The 19,581-nt window shown below is 42.5% G+C and overlaps 1 protein-coding gene across 1 annotated transcript in view; it reads left to right on the top strand.

Annotated features, from left to right (window-relative positions):
• Positions 1 to 210: 210 nt before the first annotated feature.
• Positions 211 to 19,581, top strand: part of tim (timeless) — a 394,051-nt gene continuing 374,680 nt past the window's right edge. Inside the window, exon 1 of the mRNA XM_080274845.1 lies at positions 211 to 232. The gene's annotated coding sequence lies outside the window, so the exon portion shown is untranslated. The remainder of the gene's footprint in view (positions 233 to 19,581) is intronic.

Below are 19,581 nucleotides of genomic sequence, written 5' to 3'. Positions count from 1 at the left end.
TGAAAAGGAATAAGAGTAACGGTGAAAGTGATTAACAGTGATAAAGTGGATGGTGTTCAGTGTAGCAACGCTTAATATGCCAAGATATGTGTGGTTGAAAAATTGTGAAGTGTTTTTACTCGCCAGTCTTCATATTGTTGACATATCTGTGTTGGATGTTGTGGATCAAGCAACGATGGTAATATTCTACAACTAAGTCTGCGGATTCCCCGGAGTCGCAAGCTGTTAAAAGGTAAAGTAGACGGTTGTGATTGAATCTCTCTCTCTCTCTCTCTCTCTCTCTCTCTCTCTCTCTCTCTCTCTCTCTCTCAAGTTGTATAGTTGAATTTTAGTTATCTCTCTCTCTCTCTCTCTCTCTCTCTCTCTGTCAAGTTGTATAGTTGAATTTTACAGTTACCGGCATGTCTTTATTTTGTATCTTTTGAGTTCAGTAGATATGTTTTGCAGTTAAAGGTTCCTATATATTTTGTGTATTTGTATTACAGTTAGATACATTACAGTATTTTATCCGCCCCATGTATTAATATTCTGCGGTATTGCAATATTACGTTCCTTTCATCACTAATTTTCGTACCCGATTCGGTAAATGATCGAACAGCTTATCCCCCTTGATGTTACCGTTATTATACTCTTCAGCTGTTGCGGCAGTATTGTACAGTGCTGTATCGGTGTTCTGTGTATAATCATCACCATAGCTATACCTCTCTTACTTTAACTTGGCCTAAAATTGCCCTGTCTCCACTTTGAATGTTTAGCTCTATCGGGTGACGAAAGATTTGCACTGGAATATCATGTTAGTCACGAAGAAATGCGGTGGAGAGGATGTAAAGTCAGTGTTGTATTTTTTTTTTTTTTTTCTGCCACTGAGCTGTGTGAAATAAGCAACAAGAGGACGAATATCTTGGCCAAGTTAGAGTAAAACGAATACCGGTATATTTAAAAGTGAAATTGTGAATGGTGAAGCAAGGAGTATACGGTACCATATTCGTTAGTCCAGTCAGTTGAATTACCATTTTCCCAGTTCCCTCTGAAGAAAATTGACAGCTGGCGAAATGTATTGAAAACCTTATCTGTACCAATGCGTGTTTCAAATGGTTCACTTTTTCCGTCTTGTATTCGCCAGACATTGGGAAGATACGGTTGCCGCTTGTGTCCTCGTCTGCGGTACGAGAGGGAAGGCAGGGGGGGTTGAAGTGGACGGATAAGGTGGAGGAATGATTGGATGAAGTAGATATGAGATGGAAGGATAAATGAAAGGAGTACATGAAGGAGAGCGTCATGGAGTGGAGAGAAGATGGAAGGAATAAGTGAATTCATGAAGGAGGGCCTTATGGAGTGGTTGGATGGAGTGGAGAGAAGATGGAAGGATGACGTGAAGGAAGGTTGCCTGGAGTGGTAAGGAAGGGGGTGGTAGTGAAGGAATGACGTGGAGGAGGACATGAAGGAAGATGATTTAGAGTGTTACGGAAGGGGATGGAGGTGAAGGGATATAGTGGAGGGGTTCGTGAGGGAAGATGGCTTGGAGTTGCATGAGGGGAGGGGGATATAACACTGAGGCTTCTATGACTTCCTCTAAGCTGGATAAAATCGTCTTGCGTGAGGGAGTACAATACTAGAGCTGCTCCGACCATGACAGGGGGCCTGGCAGAGATGGAAGAGGGGGTGCAAGTGGAGGATGACGTCATCGAATGGAGAGGGTTTGGGAGGTGAGAACATGAGGGAGGGCGGCGTGATGGCAGGAGGGAGTGGTAATGAGTTGTGAGAGTTATTCCTCATGGTCGGTAACTCTAAAAGCTCCTGCTATATTCAGGTTGGCGCCAGACGATTTCATTCAGCTGAGACGAAGTAGAGGAGCCTGAGAGTGTTGATGTTCCTCTCATGGGCGGTACAACTCTGTAATTCTGCCCCAGCTAAACCACGTGATTTGACTGCTGGAAATGATTCATAGGATCCAGTGACAATTATAGTGTATACTGTAACTCAGGCTGAACGTTTGCATAGTCAGTGTGTTTTACCAGACGGAGATATCCAACCCCATGTCAGCTCAGGTGATGGCTACGTGTAGTCAGATTGGAAGGTTGATTTGACTGGTTAACCGGGGACGCTTATTCCTCCCTCATAACCAAGGCTCAGTGAATTTAACCAGACTCATTACTACCTCATAACTAAGGCTCAGGGAATTGAACCAGAGACTCATTACTACCTCATAACTAAGGCTCAGGGAATTGAACCAGAGACTCATTACTACCTCATAACTAAGGCTCAGGGAATTGAACCAGAGACTTATTCCTACGGTACCTCATAACTAAGGCTCATCAAATTTCATAAAAGTACTGCATAGTATTTATTAACTGGGTTGTTTGATTTATTTTAATCAGGTTGATATCAATCTGTGATTTTAAATCATTATTAAAATCGAATGATTTTTTTTTTAAATTAAAATCATTGATTTAAATGATCTCATGTTTTTTGTGGATTCTCAGTATAGCTTGTAATAAAACACACACACACACACACACACACACACAGCCTTGCCCTTAGATCGGACTATATGAGCTCTCAGCTCCCTTCCAGGAGGGTAAAAACTGACGATCACGACCATCAAGTGATCCTGACCGACCCGGTGAATTACACACACACAGCCGTTCTAATGTTCGTCGTTCAGCTCTTCATATATAAGAAATAATATTGTTAACGTTAATAAAAAAAAAGTGTTGAATGTTCGACGTTATTTGGTAGGTACACAACACAACGGTTTACTTAGCAAGCTTTAATGTTATGGTAGCGACAACAAACAGAATCAAACATATTTTCATTATAGCCGATGCGATTAACGCAGGAAAATTCCATTACTGTATCGTTTAATTTCGTTGTTTGCACAACAAAAACGCAGAGCCTCGTAACTGGCAATAATTCTCAAAATCCACATGAATTAAATGAACACTAACAAAACAAAATCCACTTGAAATTGTCTTGCAGTGTTACAATAGCTACACACAAAGGTTCTGATTTACTTAAACTGTTGAACATTCTCGTCTTCATAGTCAGCAGTTGTATGTACCGTACATTCATACACTTAATGAGAGAGAACAGGTTTTGCAGCTTTTTCTGTACCAGGGCGATTCCTCAGTTCTGAATGTACAGTACGAGTCCATAGGAAGAGAAGACTCGTTCCACCTTTGAGGATGAGGCTACTGCTGACAGTTGTACTGGCGAGAGTATGTCACTGCTTCAGATGATGTAAATCTGATTTAAATAAAAATGATGTAAATCAAAAGAATTTGAGTGTTTTCAGTAAAAAAAAAAAAAAAAAAAAAAAAACCAACCTTGGTATTTAAGCCGCAAGAGTGGCCTGATTCCGTCCGATGAAAGCGAAGTCTGCGTTAGGTAAGGTAGGGTACGGAACGGTTAGGCTATATATAGAGAGCACAGTTGCCTGGTGGTGCAGTGATAGCAGCGACACGGGACGAAAGATGACCTTGACACGTGGCGAGGTGTAAAATTTTTGTTTCTTACCATGAAGTCTAATGCCATCAGGGTTCTTGAAGAAGTCTGGCCATCTGCGGTACTCGTAAATGTACTGGATTACGGTAGCCTGGCCCCGCTGATGGAAGATAAACTAAGGGTAAAAAAAAAAAATGAATATCATGGAGTGGAGAGGAATGAGTGAGTTGAACGGGTAGGGTGGGTGGAATGGCCTGGGATGGTGGGGAGAAATTAATAGGGAGAGTGGGGGGAGTACCAGTAATGGGTGGGTTGGACGGAGAGGATTGGGGTGGGGAATGTGTGGGAGAAACGGGTGGGGTTTGTGGGGGAGAAATGGGCGGGGAATAGGAAGGAGAAATGGGTGGGGACTGTAAGGGAGAAGTAGGTCGTGAGTGAGGGAGAGATGGGTGGGAAGTGTGGGGAAGAAATGGGTGGGGAGTGTGGGGAAGTAATGGATGGGAAGTGCGGGGAAGTAATGGGTGGGGAGTGGAGAAGAAATGGGGAGTGTGGGGGAGAAATGGGTGGGTTGTGTGAGGGAGGAATGGATGGGGAGTGTAGAGTAGTAGTGGGGAGTGTGTGGGAGAAATGGGTGAGTTAGAAGGGAAGGGTGGGACGGTGTGGGGCGATGGTGGGTGCGGAGATGCGTTGCCAAAGCAGAATTTGCTAGAACATTGCTGTGTACCCAACACGCCAAAAATTCACTGTAGGCATAGCCCTAGAACATCTGCGGGATATATATATATATATATATATATATATATATATATATATATATATATATATATATATATATATATATATAAACTATGGACAAAATTGATGGTGGCCATCGATATTGGCGCTGGATAGTCGTAAATACCTCAGATACGTGTACACTACAACCAATGCTCTGATTGTTGCATACTTCTAAAATATGGACAGAATCGACAGTACTAGCGCTTGATGACTACAGTTTATGCTGTGATCTCCACCATACCGGCACGTGTAAAAATAGACAAAATCGATAGTGGCCATGAAATCGTGAATATATATCTCCGGTTCAGGACGTAAATAATCGTAAATACCTCCGATTCAGGGCGTAAATAATTGTAAATACCTCCGATTCAGGGCGTAAATAATCGTAAATAGGCTACCTCCGATTCAGGGCGTAAATAATCGTAAATACCTCCGATTCAGGGCGTAAATATTCATAAATGCCTCCGAATCAGTGACAGACGCTAAAATTGACTTCACTGGAGCGGACAGAAACGTACCAGTGTACCCTGCATTGCGTATCCTGTTGCGCCTTCACTCCCATTACGTATTTGCTGACATTCGCGCTATCTCCAGACTGTGACTATACAGGGTGACCCAGAAATAGCGCTTCACAAAAATTTCACCTTGCTGTATCTTATGTGTTGCGAGGACGGCTGAGTCTGCTGGTGTGGGCTTGGGCTTGGCAGTACAGGAGATTGTGATACTGCAGACTGAGCTGTTTCCGCAGTGCACGAGGAATCTCCCAGTGTATATGCAGGCCTGGAGACAGTTTTTGAGTTGGAGGGGTTAAGTATAGTTTTCATTAACCCTCACTGCCAGAGGTCCTCCCTTACGTTGAATATAATCGATTGCCACCAGTAAGAATAAACTCAATTGTACCGTATTCCATCCCACTGAAGAGGTTTACGTGGGTAGTGTAGTTTGGGCCGTATTGTCTGAGTCAAGGCTTAAATAATTTTCCCTCTAATAATACTGTAACTGGTCATCGTATTAACCCCTTCACAAGGAAGGATCTCGCCTAAACTGAAGCAAATAACCTGGCGGTGAAGCAAATACGACATTGTACGGAGAGAGAGAGAGAGAGAGAGAGAGAGAGAGAGAGAGAGAGAGAGAGAGAGAGAGAGAGAGAAAGAGATGGGATTAATACCCAGCTTCTCTACTCGCTCACTTGATCAGTATCGATTGAAGACGGCTGGAATAGAGTACAACAGTTGTCCCGACAGTGAAAAGGTAAACGGTGTCAGTATAAACTCTGCGGCTCCTGTTATTCACCCTTAGGGCGCGTCCACACGTGTGCTCAATCATGTGTTGACAGTGCAGCTGGCAACATGTTTGGAATCGCGTATGCAGCAGTATTTGGACAGATGTATGCAAGCATGTTCAGTGCAGCATCAAACCTGCTGGCAGGAGAGGTGATGGTATAAGTGTGTCCATACGAGGCAACGGAGACTTCATCATGATGTTGCCAACATGATCTGGACACTTCTGTTCCCAGCATGTTTGCAGCTTGTTCGTTACTGTGTATTTTACATGTTGCCAACACTTGTTCCATCACAAGCGTGGACGCGACCTTACCTGACACCGACTGACTTTAGGGGGAACAGCATACTAGAGTTTTCCCCGACGAGAGATAGATAATAGATGATAGATAGATAGATAGATAGATAGATAGATGGATGGATATAGAGAGGGGGGGGGTAATAGAGTTGGCTTCCGACCGCATCACTCAGCACGTGGGTTGAATGAAATCGTCATGGAGGTAACACGAATTAACTCCTTAAACCCGACGGGATCTTCCGAGTTGAATAAAACGTCCGCTGTAAACCAATATAAAAAAAGGTAATCAGGCTGAAGGGACGAAGTGAGCTTGTGTAACTCCTTCAGCTCAATTGGCCTCTTACAGTTGATTGATTGATTGATTGCATTTAAAAGATCTGGAGAAAAAAGAAAAGAGAAAAATCACAAGCAGGATTAAATTTCTGGTCTGCAGTAGAGATTCTTATTTAGTTTACATATACGGCGAACGATTCTTGTCAGATAAAACACACACACACACACACACACACACACACACACACACACACACACACACACACACACACACACACCGTAGTCTGAATGTTTACTTCTTCACTACGGGGGTTGCATTTTTATCGACTGTCTTGCCATCTACTAACGATTTAATTCAGCTTAGGAGAGAGGCTTGGGAATGGAGGGGGTAGATGTGGCCGCCTTTAACTCCTTTACTACTACGGTGCTCTGCCAAGGTGAATAAAATCGTCTAGTAGAAATAAGACGTTGACATAAGGCCTCTCGTGGGTGTTTAGGAGGTGCGGTAGGCCTAAAGGCGGAAGGCAGCTCTGAGTCAGCCTTGTTGGGAACCAAGGACAGTGAGTTGGTGCGAATTTTACCGTATCTCTGCTGACTGTACCATATCCCTGCTGAGCGTACTGTACTCCTGCTGACTGGGGCTGATGATGGGGACGGGATGTTATGCTGAGTTCGGGAGGATGTGCTGGCGTAGGACACAAGGCCGACACTGATGATGGCGCCTCCATAGGCTAACAAACAGAACTGTAAATGATCCACCGTAACGTAAACACTTTAATGTGCACTTCGAGAAAAAAAAAGAAAGAAAGAAAAATAGAAAAAAAATTCTTCAGTCGTTATGCCTAAAATCGTATGGTACTAGACAGTTAAAAAGACGTCGAGGTGAAGGGGTTACCTGACTTGGTTTTAACACATTTAGGTCGAGGACGTCTTTTCTGACATGAAATTTGCCTGACGATAGTTAAAATAGAAAGACGACCTGATGTTGAGTTTATTTCTGACGTCTTATAAACCTTTTACAGTCAGATACTAATGATTTGTGTTTGGTACTAAGAAGTGATAGTGATTTTTGGATGTAGCTGTGGATGTGGTGAGAGGCAGGAAGTAAATATACCTTCACCGTGATTAGGCTACTTGGCAAGAGTGGTGAGAGCTGAGGGTTGTGTTCTCAGTGAAACTTCCAAACATCTATCCCTCAGCGATTTATTTTGCCTGTTAGACATCCATCTCCTCTTGATTTCGTGACACATCCTCCTTAGGGATTTATTCTCCACATTACGGAACACCTTAATATTTTTTTATATATTACTGATGTAAAGTGTATGTGTGTGTGTGTGTGTGTGTGTGTGTGTGTGTGTGTGTGTGTGTGTGTGTGTGTGTGTGTGTTATCCTAGCTACCGTCTCTTGCTTGGTAGGCTATATACGAGTACTTGTCGAACTGGAGTAATTATTCATAGCCGTTATTAACCCCATCTTCACAAAACGTCAGTCCTTGGGAAATCGTGTGGAAGTAGCACCAGTAGCCTTTAAATTACGTCAGCGATTGAAGTGGTTCAGCTGAGTAAAATCGTCCGGTAATTATTGACCAAAATACAGAAAACGCCCTGGTAATGAAGGGGTGCTTATTCTTAACGTTACTTGGTTCTTGTTAATAATATCTTGGCGGAACCTTATTAGTTCTCGTGGACATTTACTGGCAAATGAGACTGTACTGACGCTGTTATATTCAGTGATGATGGTGGCAGACCGCACGCTCTTCTGCCTGCTGTGGGTTTGAGTTATAAATAAAAATTATAAATAAAATCCTTTGAGTAGAAGGACATATAGAGTAGCCACACTGGATTAAAAGAAAAAGTATTGCGATTTATAGCATAGCTCCTGGTGTTCCTGGGTATATAATTTAGCTCTGTTATCATCTGAATGTACGTATGCTATCAGTACATCTGTAGTGTCAGATTGCTTAGCACGAAGTGTACACCAATGCTTTTTCTTTTTATTTATTTATTCATGTTTTACTCAGTGTACCTACAGCTACGAGCTAAATTTCGCCGAGTTCTCTGCCATCATTATTCCCTACCTTCCATGTTTCTCATTCCTCCCCAGACGGCAGAGTATCCTTCCATCCAATACTCATAAAAAGTGTGTTTCAAAGTGCCATCACACAGATACTTCGTATAATATATCTGTATGATGGCACTGTGAAACATATTATGATACTGTATATTGTCATAGCCAGCAGACACTTGTCGGCGAAACTTTTGCTCATGGATATACGTCTTTTAAAATAATACGGTAGACATGTTCCCACTCAGTTCATTCTTACTGTACTTCATTCATATTACCTTGGCCCAGATTTTTGTCTTTTTGCAGCGTAGCTATTTCACGTAGCTCAGTGGCAGAAAGAGACAATGCTACTGCGTAACGTGATTTCCACGGCACATCCTCGTGTGTTAATCTATGAAAATATAAGTATAAAACATAAAACTACTTGACAGATGTGGAGTGGACAGCGCCATTATGTGAGTGTGATGCTTGGAAGTGAACGTATTATATCTAAATGTTTCGGTCAGTTGTCTTGTATCGATTGACATTGACATATGTCGTTCCAGGAATGTATCATCTTTTACATTAATTTAAAGCGCAACATTCACACGTGGCCTACAGTTTTGATGGACCCAGGTTCGAATCTCGGCTGGGGCAGGGAACAGTTTAAGGATTTGGATTTTATAAAGCAGACTCGAGTGATCTGGCAGAAGACCCGCCGACATGTAAAATACCCCCGCTAGTACCAATACACCAATCCTGTGTGAGACAACCGTGGCATGTGGTCATTATGGACGGTGGGTGCTGGCGCCGAAGTGGTGACATGTGGAGGTGTGTGGTATGTAGAGTTTTTTTTTTTTTTTTTTTTTAATCGCGTCACTGCTTCGTCCAACCATTTCACAACGATGACATACCTTTGACTTATTTTTGCCAACTTCGTTATGCTTCATCGAGTCTTCGTTAAACCACTTCACTACTATGACGTACAATGTAATGTTTGTGCCATCTGTATATGCTTTATTACTAGGCTTTTCGAGGCCTTCATTAACCCATTCAATACACCAGGCTTGCTTATACTGCATTGGGGTATTTGTAAGTATTCTAGCTTCACTTCAACTACCGTATGCGACAGTGTGAGCTTCTTCAACACAGCTGTAAAAGGAGATGGACATTAGCATGGAATGTGATGCTTCTTAAGTATTATGGGAAGGATGTAGAGTCGCACTGTCTTACTTCCTTGTGAACTGCCAGAAAATAATAATAATAATAATAATAAAAACATATGTATTACCGTGTAAGCTAACTTTTCATCGACGATTCTGTTATGTCACCGTTATTGGTATGATACTGGATTTTACGCAGAGTAGGCCTATAGAGGGAGAAGAATAGTCCTAAAGTAGTGACAATGCAACAGACACGAAGAAAAATAAGTAGAGAGAAGGTCAAAACTACGGCCTTGGAACTGATAGGCCTAGAGGTGTGGAGGGAAGGGAGGGAGAAGGCTACTCTATCATACTTGACTTCCTCCTCCTCCTCCTCCTCCTCCTCCTCCTCCTCTCATCTCTCTTCACCCCTTCCCCGCTTCCATTAATCCTGTTTTATTATCCTTTCCCATCTTTTCCCTCCATATCTTTTGTTCCTCCACCCCTTCCTGCTTTTCCTTTCCGTCTCAGCTTTTATTTTTTCGCTGTTTTCGTCTCTTCCAAGTATTCATCGTCTGTTTTGTCTTCACCATCCCTTCTCAGTTTCCTGCCACTCCTTCATTCGTACTCCATGTGCGGTTAGTAATCGAATCAGGTTTCCTTCCGCCTCTGATTATGTTTCAGTTGTATAGCCGTTCTATTTTAAGTACCGTACTCTTTTTGTATGGAGAGAGAGTGATTGATTGATTGATTGATATCCCGAAATATAACTGGCGGCGTATGATATATATACCGGTAGAGAGAGAGAGAGAGAGATCGTCGACTGTGGCTTCGTTAGGCCTACGGGGAGTTGGGATGCCAGAGGTCACTATTCTTTCCATATCATACACATTGCCAATCAACCCATCACAAGTACATCAACACAAAGCCAGGTGATGCATGGGCGACGCGTGAAGGAAGGCTTGGTGGTTGGTTAAGGAGCAGCATTGAGGGAACACGTTGGTCTCTTGTGGTAGGGTGATGTTGACTTTTTTTGTGGTTGAGGGGCGGTGTTGCCATTCATAGCCTGTCTTGCATAACGTTGTAGGAAGTCCCGGCAGTGATGATTTGGGTGATGTAATACATTCTCCACAGCGATTTATTCTGCGCATTCCATCTTCCTGTCCTCTTGTATGGTATTGATGCAGTGTCAATATTAATATGATAAAGGTATAGCACACGTGAGATTGGCATGGTGTAATGTGAGAAATAAATCGCAAGGGAAAAGGTGCTACGAAAACTCCTGTACCACCTTAATTATGAACCTTAGAAGGGAATTGTTTAGACGCCCTGTTTTCACCTGACGGAACTGGGCCACTGACACTCCTGAACAGTGAATCGTCTTTGTCAGTATACTCTTTTTACACTAGCATGGTGTAGTGCTGCCTATGCCATCCTTCAAGTTTATCATTGTCTTTCTGTACCTGCCCTCCACTCTGTCACTCGTTACCACTCTGTCCACGTTAGATGACTCCACAGTGACAAGTGTAGTGGTTTCCTGTAACCCAGGAAACCATTTATAACGCTGCGTGATAACCTTATAACCAGATATCGGGGTGACGTGGAGCCTGCTATGATGCCCCTGTTAAATGGGTGGAGACAAATGTGGCGTCCATCCAGGAACCAAGCCTCTACACATTTCCTTGCCCCATGTTGTGGCGAGGCGTTGTCCAGCGCAAGGGAACATCGATTCATCGCATGGGTCGGCCCTGAAGGGGCGGTTGCTTGCTGCGGTTCATGGATCTGCTTAACCAGACAGACCATGGTTGCTTAACAACACCTCAAACATGGTCTGAAACTGCTACTTCTCCATCATGAATGCTGCGTTGTTAGTTTACATTAGCATCAATATATGATGTTTGTCACGAAAACTACGGGACTATGAGGACTGTGTACAGCCGTAGGATTGTCTTGTTCTGCCATTGACCTACAAGAAGTAAGCTGAGAAGGACGGAAGTCTGAGCCAAGGCAGAGTCCGAAGAGTGCAGTGAAATCGAGCCACCCATCTGAGTACTCCCGGCCATTGACTGGGCTAAAAGGGGCTTGGGAAGTAAGGTTATAACAAACACTCCATAGGCAGCAGACTTGAATCCATAGCTTCCTGTAGTTTTGTTGTTTTGTAATAGAATTAAAATGCGTACGTACCAACATGCATCAAGGACTGACGCCATGTGTGTTGCGTCATGGGTCAGGAAGCAGAGGCAGTGTGTAAGGATTGAGAGAGAGAGAGAGAGAGAGAGAGAGAGAGAGAGAGAGAGAGAGAGGTGAGTGTTACTAGGCCAAGTTTGGTCAGAAATGTAGGTCAGAGAGAGAGAATCACTTTACTTCCGAAATAGCCCGCAGGACAGTGACGTCACGTGATAGCTTTCCGGAATTTGACAGCATAGGAAGAAAACAAAAATCATCATCACCACCACCACCACCACCACCACCACCACCACCATCATCTTCATCATCAGCACCACCACCACCACCACCACCACCACCACCACCAGCATCATCATCATCATCATCATCATCGACAGCGAAAGAAAAAGTATGAAAATTACAGAACTCAGCATCATGGCGTGTGAATGGGCCACGCAGTTACTCACACATACCGGTAATTCAGGTCCCTGGAATCCTGACGGTTCATTAATCAGTGTGAAGTGAACCGATTTAGCTCTCTCTCTCTCTCTCTCTCTCTCTCTGCGAATTTGTCAGCCTGTAAAGGATCCGATCCAGAATTAATATATTATGTGTAAATATAAATATTTATTATTATTATTATTATTATTATTGCAGTGACACACACACACACACACACACACACACACACACACACACACACACACACACACACACACACACACACACACACACACACACACACACACACACACACACACACACAGTTACGAAACGTCACGTTTTCGGCGGTTCGCGTTCAGGCCCACGCAAGGCCAGCTAATATTGATGCATTAATGTGTGTGTGTGTGTGTGTGTGTGTGTGTGTGTGTGTGTGTGTGTGTGTGAGAGAGAGAGAGAGAGAGAGAGGGAGAGAGATAACTAGTATGACTGGTTGTGTGAGGTTACACTCGTATGTGTAGGCATCGGTATACGTACTGTGTGTGTGTGTGTGTGTGTGTGTGTGTGTGTGTGTGTGTGTGTGTATGGAAGTCTATGAAAGTGAGTTGAGGTAAGCTGTAGGCGTGTAAGTGTATCTGACAATGTGTAGCCTATGTGGTATGAAGGTCACACTGTGTATGTAGCAGGTATGTAGGTATACAGATGTGTGCCTTTATATATACTTGGTATATGAATAACTCAGTATAAAGATTGTACTCATGCCCGTGTATGTCCATTTATGCTGCACCTAGCTGTGTGAGTGTACAGTACGTATACATGTGTGTGGGTGTATGTGTGACTCAAAGTGTGTGGGTTTGTGTGTACCTAAGCCTAGCTGTGTATAGACATTTGGTGTGTCTACAGTATGTGTGTGTATGAAGATGTGCGTATTCATAATTATGTGCGCACGAGGATGTATATGTGTATGAAGGTATGTTCATATAAAGGTGTGTGTGTGTGTGTGTGTGTGTGTGTGTGTACGTTCAGAGGTGTGTAGGTACCTGGTATGTGTGTACGCTTGCGTCATTCTGTGTCTCCCCCTACACGACCTTGGCCCACTTATCGGCCCTTGGTGTCTACAGTACCGCCACTGCGCCACAACTAGGCCACCTTATGGCAGTGTGTGTGTGTGTGTGTGTGTGTGTGTGTGTGTGTGTGTGTGTGTGTGTCTGTGTGTGTGTGTGTGTGTGTGTGTGTGTCTTTTAACCTGAATAAAATCGTCTGGTGGCAGTAACAACAGAATAACGCCGTCGTACTGAAGTTACTTTCGCTTCGGTGTCTCTTAGTATTATTCCCATAGGTTTACTGGTAATGTTGTCCCCAGACTTTATTAATTCTGACTCTATATTTATCTCGGTATAGTGGTTAGTGCGCCCCAGGTGGAGTGTCTTTTCTTTTCCTTCCTTTTTTAATCCTATAATGCCACCAAGGGAAGTATCCTGGTCATCTACCCTCTGATATACGCAACTGTAACACCTTAGCCTCGGGACCCAACACCTGAGAGGGAGTAGAATGGCATTGACTTTTTTCTGTACCTTGATAGATGTGGCACTTGTATATCCTTCGGTATCTGTCTATCTGTCTATTGCCACACGCCTTAATCCCGTAAAGAGTGGCCACAAACAAATCGCCTCCACGTCACCCTCTCCCCCGCCATTTCACTGCCCTTCTGCCAATTCACACCCCCCTCTCTCATATACCTCTCCGCTCCATCCCTCCATCTCATCCTTGGCCTCCCTCCCCCTCCCACTCTCCCCCCCCACCTCACCCACATATGCTCTCCTCGTCAGTCTCTCACTCTCCATCGTCTCCACATGGCCAAAGCACCTCAGTGTGTTTCTCCTAACGCTACCTGTCACATCCACATCCACACCACAACGTTCCTTCACTTCCTCATGTGTCAGTCTGTCTATAGCCTTCGGCGCTTTGATGTAGGTATTGGTATTTACGGTAACTGCGTGCTTTCTCCACTCCAGGTGTTCATTGTTGGCAGGTACGCACTTGTACTTGTTCCCTTGTTCATCCTCGGTACTTCTGCCAGGGTGTAGATCTCGGTCTGTTATTGTAGCTCAGTACATTGTCTTAAGTACAAAGGAGTACAAATGAGAGCCATCATTTTTGAGCCATCGTGTTATCTCTGTATCTTCTCGGTAGTTGGTCTTAGGTATGCTAGTGACATTTACCTACCGGTAAGTACGTTTTCTTTTCTTAAATTTCTTTATTTCCTTCATGTAGTTTATCTCAGGTAGTAACAGTAATACCAGTAGCTTCTTTCATGTTAGTACCTCACACCCCACCGTGCCCGGTACTCCAGCTCAGTTTGTTCTCCCAGGTAATGGTTTCTCTCTCTTTCTCTCTGTCCTGGAAGATTAATGTATATATCTATATCTGTGTGTCTGTCTTTCTATCTGTCTGTCTGTCTCTCTCTCTGTATAAATGCACATATATACATATACATCTCTCTCTCTCTCTCTCTCTCTCTCTCTCTCTCTCTCTCTCTCTCTCTCTCTCTCTCTCTTTATAGTATCCCAGGTGGTCGATAGGGGAAGGCCTTGTAGATATACAAGGTACCGTCTTAGACGGCGTGGACCATGGGACCCCCTATAGATATATAGGGCTCCACCGAATATAACGAATAAGGTGGCACAAAAAATTACATCTCACCAGAAACTATGTGGCAGGGAGGTGAGATTATTTGCCACAATCCTCCCAACCAAACATGAGTTATATTGCCAAGTATTTGACGGGCGTTCCTGTTGGATCATCGTCTACTAAAGGTCCAACCACACTGCCTCCTGTGCTTACGGGCAGTGTGCCACCGAAAGTGAGTATATAGGCACTGTGTTGACAAGATAGAGACTGGGATATTAAACACTCTTAAATCCATGAAGATCTATGCATACTGTGTAAGAAGCCTCGCTGAAGATTACAAACTTGATAACTTAATGGCTGAACTGGAAAACATTAGTTGGGATATTGTAGGTTTGAGTGAGACCCACAGAAAAGAAGAAAAATTAATTCAGCTCAATGACAGTGGCCACCTATTTTACTACAGAGGAAGGGAAAATGAAAGAGTTAGTGGTGTAGGATTTCTAATTAACAGAAATCTTGCAGACAACATTGTTAAATTCAGCAGTGTATGTGACAGAGCAGCAGTGGTTGTAATTAGCCTGTGCAAAAAATATACCCTGAAAGTAATACAAGTATATGCACCAACTTCTCAGAGCTCAGATGAAGAAGTTGAAACATTCTATGATGACATCTCCCACATTATAGGAGAGGAAAAGACCACCTATACTATACTCATGAGAGACTTGAATGCAAAAGTTGGAGAATCAAAAAATGGAGAAGCATGTATGGGAAAATTTAGAGTGGGAGAAAGGAACGAAAGAGGAGAAATGCCGGTAAACTTTGCAGAAATGTTTAACATGAGAATAATGAACACCTTTTTTCACAAAAGAACAGGGAGAAAGTGAACCTGGAGAAGCCCAAATGAAGAAACAGAGAATGAATTCGACTTCATTATAGCAGATAAGAATAACACGATCACAAATGTCACAGTTATTAAGAAAGTAACCCACCATAGAATGGTGGGTTGCACAGCAAGATTCAATTTCAAAAGTGAAAGAAAGAAGATGATTAAAGATAAAAAGATATGCCCAATAAAAGTCAGCGAAAACAAAGCAGCCTTTCAGTTGGAAATAAGGAACAGATTTCAGGCTCTCAGTAATGCTGAATGTGACATTGATGAGCTGAATGACAGACTAACAAAAGTGCTAAAAAAAAATCACCGGAGGTAGTAGGAAAACCTAATACAACCAAAGCCAAGAAGTATTCAGAACAGACACTTGAGCTTATGAAAAAAAGAAAGGTAATGAAAGTAAAAACAAAGAAAGAATAAATAGAACGAGCGGAATTAAATAAGCTTATCACTAAAAGACAAAGAGAGGAAAAGAGAAAGAGAAACATGGATCAAATCAAAGAAACCATCAAAAAAGGAAAAAGTCTGAAACAAGTCCGAAGTAAAATGGCACTTGGAAAGCAACAAATGACATCACTAAAAGACAAAAACGGTGAAGCCATTAAATGCAGAGATAAGATGGTGAAGAGAGAGGAAAAATTTTACAAAGAACTGTATGCATCAAAGACAGTAGTACCAGTAGTTAACTTTTCAGTTGACACAAGTGAAATACCTGAGATAACACCAGACGAAGTAAATATTTCTCTCAAATATATGAAAAGAGGGAAGGCTCCGGGAGAAGATGGAATAGTAGCAGATTTACTGTTGGATGCAGGAGTAGAAGTACAAAATAGGCTTGCTCACTTTTTTACCCAATGTATAAAACAGAAGAAAATTCCCAAAACATGGTGTAATGCAATAGGTATTTTACTTTACAAAAAAGGTGACTCAAAAGACCTTAGTAACTATCGACCCATTAGCTTGCTATCAGTCATTTACAAACTCTTCACTAAAGTCCTTACAAACAGAATAACTACAAATCTGGAGGAAAACCAACCTCGTGAACAGGCAGGATTCCGAAGCGGGTACTCGACTATTGATCATCTACATACAATGAATCAGCCAATTGAGAAAACTACAGAATATAATAAACCACTGTGCTTAGGCTTTGTTGATTACGAAAAGGCTTTCGACCCAGTGGAGCACATAGCAATTATAAATTCATTGCGAGAACAAGGAGTGAATGAGAATATTGTAAAACTGCTCGAAAACATATATAAAGAGGGAACTACTACAGTTAAATTACATAAGGACTCAGAAAAAATTAAGATTGAGAAGGGCGTGCGTCAGGGAGATAGCCTACAATTTCACGATAATTATTTACAGCATGCATAGAAAGTATTTTCAGAAATATAGACTGGGAAAACAAAGGAGTGAACATTGATGGAGAAAAGCTAAACCATTTAAGATTCCAGATGACATTGTCCTAATCTCAGAAACAGCGGAGGCATTGCAAGAAATGTTAAATGACCTGAACAGAGAAAGTCTCAAGGTAGGGCTAAAGATGAACCTGAGTAAAACTAAAGTAATGTTTAATCCTCAAACACCAAAGAGCGTCATAAGAATAAGTGGAGAAATTCTTGAAGAAGTCGAGGAGTACAATTACCTGGGACAAATAATAAAATTAACGAAAGATAATGATAGCGAAATAAAAAGACGCATTACAATTGGATGGAAAGCGTTCGGTAAACATGGAGACATTATGAAAAGCATCTTGCCAGTTTGTATGAAACGAAAAATATATAACGAATGTATAATTCCAGCTATGACGTATGGTTGTGAGACCTGGAAACTGACAAAATCGATGGAAAATAAATTAATTCGTTCTCAGAGAGCAATGGAGAGGTCAATGTTGGGAATATCTTTAAGAGACAGGAAAAGATCAACTTGGGTGAGAGAGCAGACTAAAGTCAAAGATATTATAGAAGTTATAAAAGAACAGAAATGGAGGTGGGCAAGCCATGTAGCGAGAATAAGGGATAATCGATAGAGCAAGAGGTTGACTGACTGGACACCAAGAGACTGTAAGCGTAGCAGAAAAAGGCCAGACAGTAGGTGGAGGGATGAAATAGAGAAATTTGCAGGGAAAACGTGGCAAAGATTGGCTCAGTCAAGGAATTCGTGGAGAAGGTTGGGGGAGTCCTTTGTTGAGCAGTGGACTTGTAATGGCTGATGATGATGATATATATATATATATATATATATATATATATATATATATATATATATATATATATATATATATTGTATATACGGTATATGAGAATGAAGTGAGAAGAGCTGAAGTGGTAACGATACGCAAGCTGTGGGGCAGTGAGATGAGGCGACAAGTGAAGTGAGAGTGGGACTGAACGACAGTGAAAGCCGTTTTCTACGTGGCTGTGGAGAGTCCGTTACAGGTGTCTCTCAGCCTTGTATTCTGACCAATACGCCACCTAACCTGTGAGTTGAGGTGAAGGGAAGCATGACGGTGAAAGTAAATGAGGGCCGGAGTGAGATGAAACACTGAAGTGAAAGAGAAGTTAGAATGAGATGTATGAAGGCAAGACAGAGGTTTCAAGATCTGAAATGAGATATCAGGTGAGGTGAGGGTGAGATGAGTGACTAAGATGAAGGCGATGATGAAGGTGAAGGAGATAGGTGTAGAAATGAGGCGAGGGTGAGGATGAGAGGATGTGAAATGAAAGAATGTGATGTGATGTGAGGATAAGAGTGAGGTGACAGGCAAGAATAGGAGTGATATGAAAGACAGGTGAAGTGAGGTGAGGAGTGAATGTAGACGGAGATGTGCGCGATGAGATGAGATGTGGAATGGAGGAGAGATGGGGTGGGGTAGGGGGGTGGGTGGGGGGGGTTGGAGTAGCAGTGTGGTGAGGTTATTGATCCAGACGCAAGAGTACTCCCCACCCCACCCTCCTACAGAGAGAGAGAGAGAGAGAGAGAGAGAGAGAGAGAGGCACAGAAAGACTTGCAGAGAGTTAATTGGTGAGAAAAAAAAAATATTCGGGGCGACAGATTAATAACTCGGCAGTCAAGGGAAAGCGAATTTTTCCTTTGTGTGTGTGTGTGTGTGTGTGTGTGTGTGTGAGAGAGAGAGAGAGAGAGAGAGAGAGAGACGTTTTGCCTGGGAGATGGAGCGTGGAGATTGGAATGCGTGAATACTGAATGAATGAATGAATGATTGACTCCATTGCCGGGTAGTTGGTTGGTAGATATGCGTGTTTCCCTATTGTGTTGTTATTGTGTACTGAGTCCTTCCACACCATGTATTATTTGCACAGAGGGTTGAGATGATGGTGATGATGATGATGATGGTGGTGGTGGTGGTGGTGGTTTTGATAATAGTGATGAGTTTATAATGGTGATGATTGTGATGATAGTAATGATTATGGTGGTGGTGGTGATGGTAGTGGTGGTGGTGATGATATTGATGATGGTGGTGATAGTGATGGTGACTGTAATCAGTCTTAAGATTGTGGTGGTGATGTGGGCAGTACTGGTGGTGCTGACTGTGATGCTGATGGCGTAACACACACTTCCGTTTTGCTGAGGTGTTTGCGGAAGACGATGCAAGCGTTACAGAGGTTAGGTCAGGTCATGAGGGGTCAGCATATTCTCATCCTCAGTGCTGAGTTATTTTTCTTGATTTTTTTCTCTCCATTGACGTCTTTTGTCTTCCTTCTTGTTTGTGTTTGTTTTCCTTATCATTTCTACGTCCTTGTTACGTCAGTGTTTTGTCTTGTTGTTTTTATTTTTCTTCGTTCCCATTCTTCTTTTGTTTTCTTCTGTCTTCTTTTCTTTAATTTTGTCTTCGTGTTCACTTTTCCTGTAACTCCTTTGTGTATATTGTTTTAGTTGTTTATATCAGTTTTCTACCGCCTCTTTTTGGGGTTTGTTTGTTTGTTTGTTTTTGTGTGTTTATTGTCATTCTCCTTACCCTCTTCTGTGTTATGTTGGTGTTTTTGATTTGTTTAAAAATTTTCCCTGGAATGTCTTCCTTTGTATTCATCTTCTTTTTTGTTATGATTTGTCTGTCTGATGTCAGTTTTGCTGTGTTTAAGGGGAGGCGGTGGCTGAATCGGTAGAGAGGCGGCCTGTAGTCCTAATGGACCCAGAATCGAATCCCGCCTGGGGCAGGGAACAGTTTAAGGATTTGAA

The sequence above is a fragment of the Coenobita brevimanus genome, chromosome 60 (genome assembly GCF_032717465.1).
Source record: "Coenobita brevimanus isolate Jiangsu-jjx chromosome 60, ASM3271746v2, whole genome shotgun sequence".
Classification (NCBI taxonomy): Eukaryota; Metazoa; Arthropoda; class Malacostraca; order Decapoda; family Coenobitidae; genus Coenobita; species Coenobita brevimanus.
The sequence above is the reverse complement of the archived record's forward strand: the minus strand, read 5'-3'. Positions and strand labels throughout refer to the sequence as shown.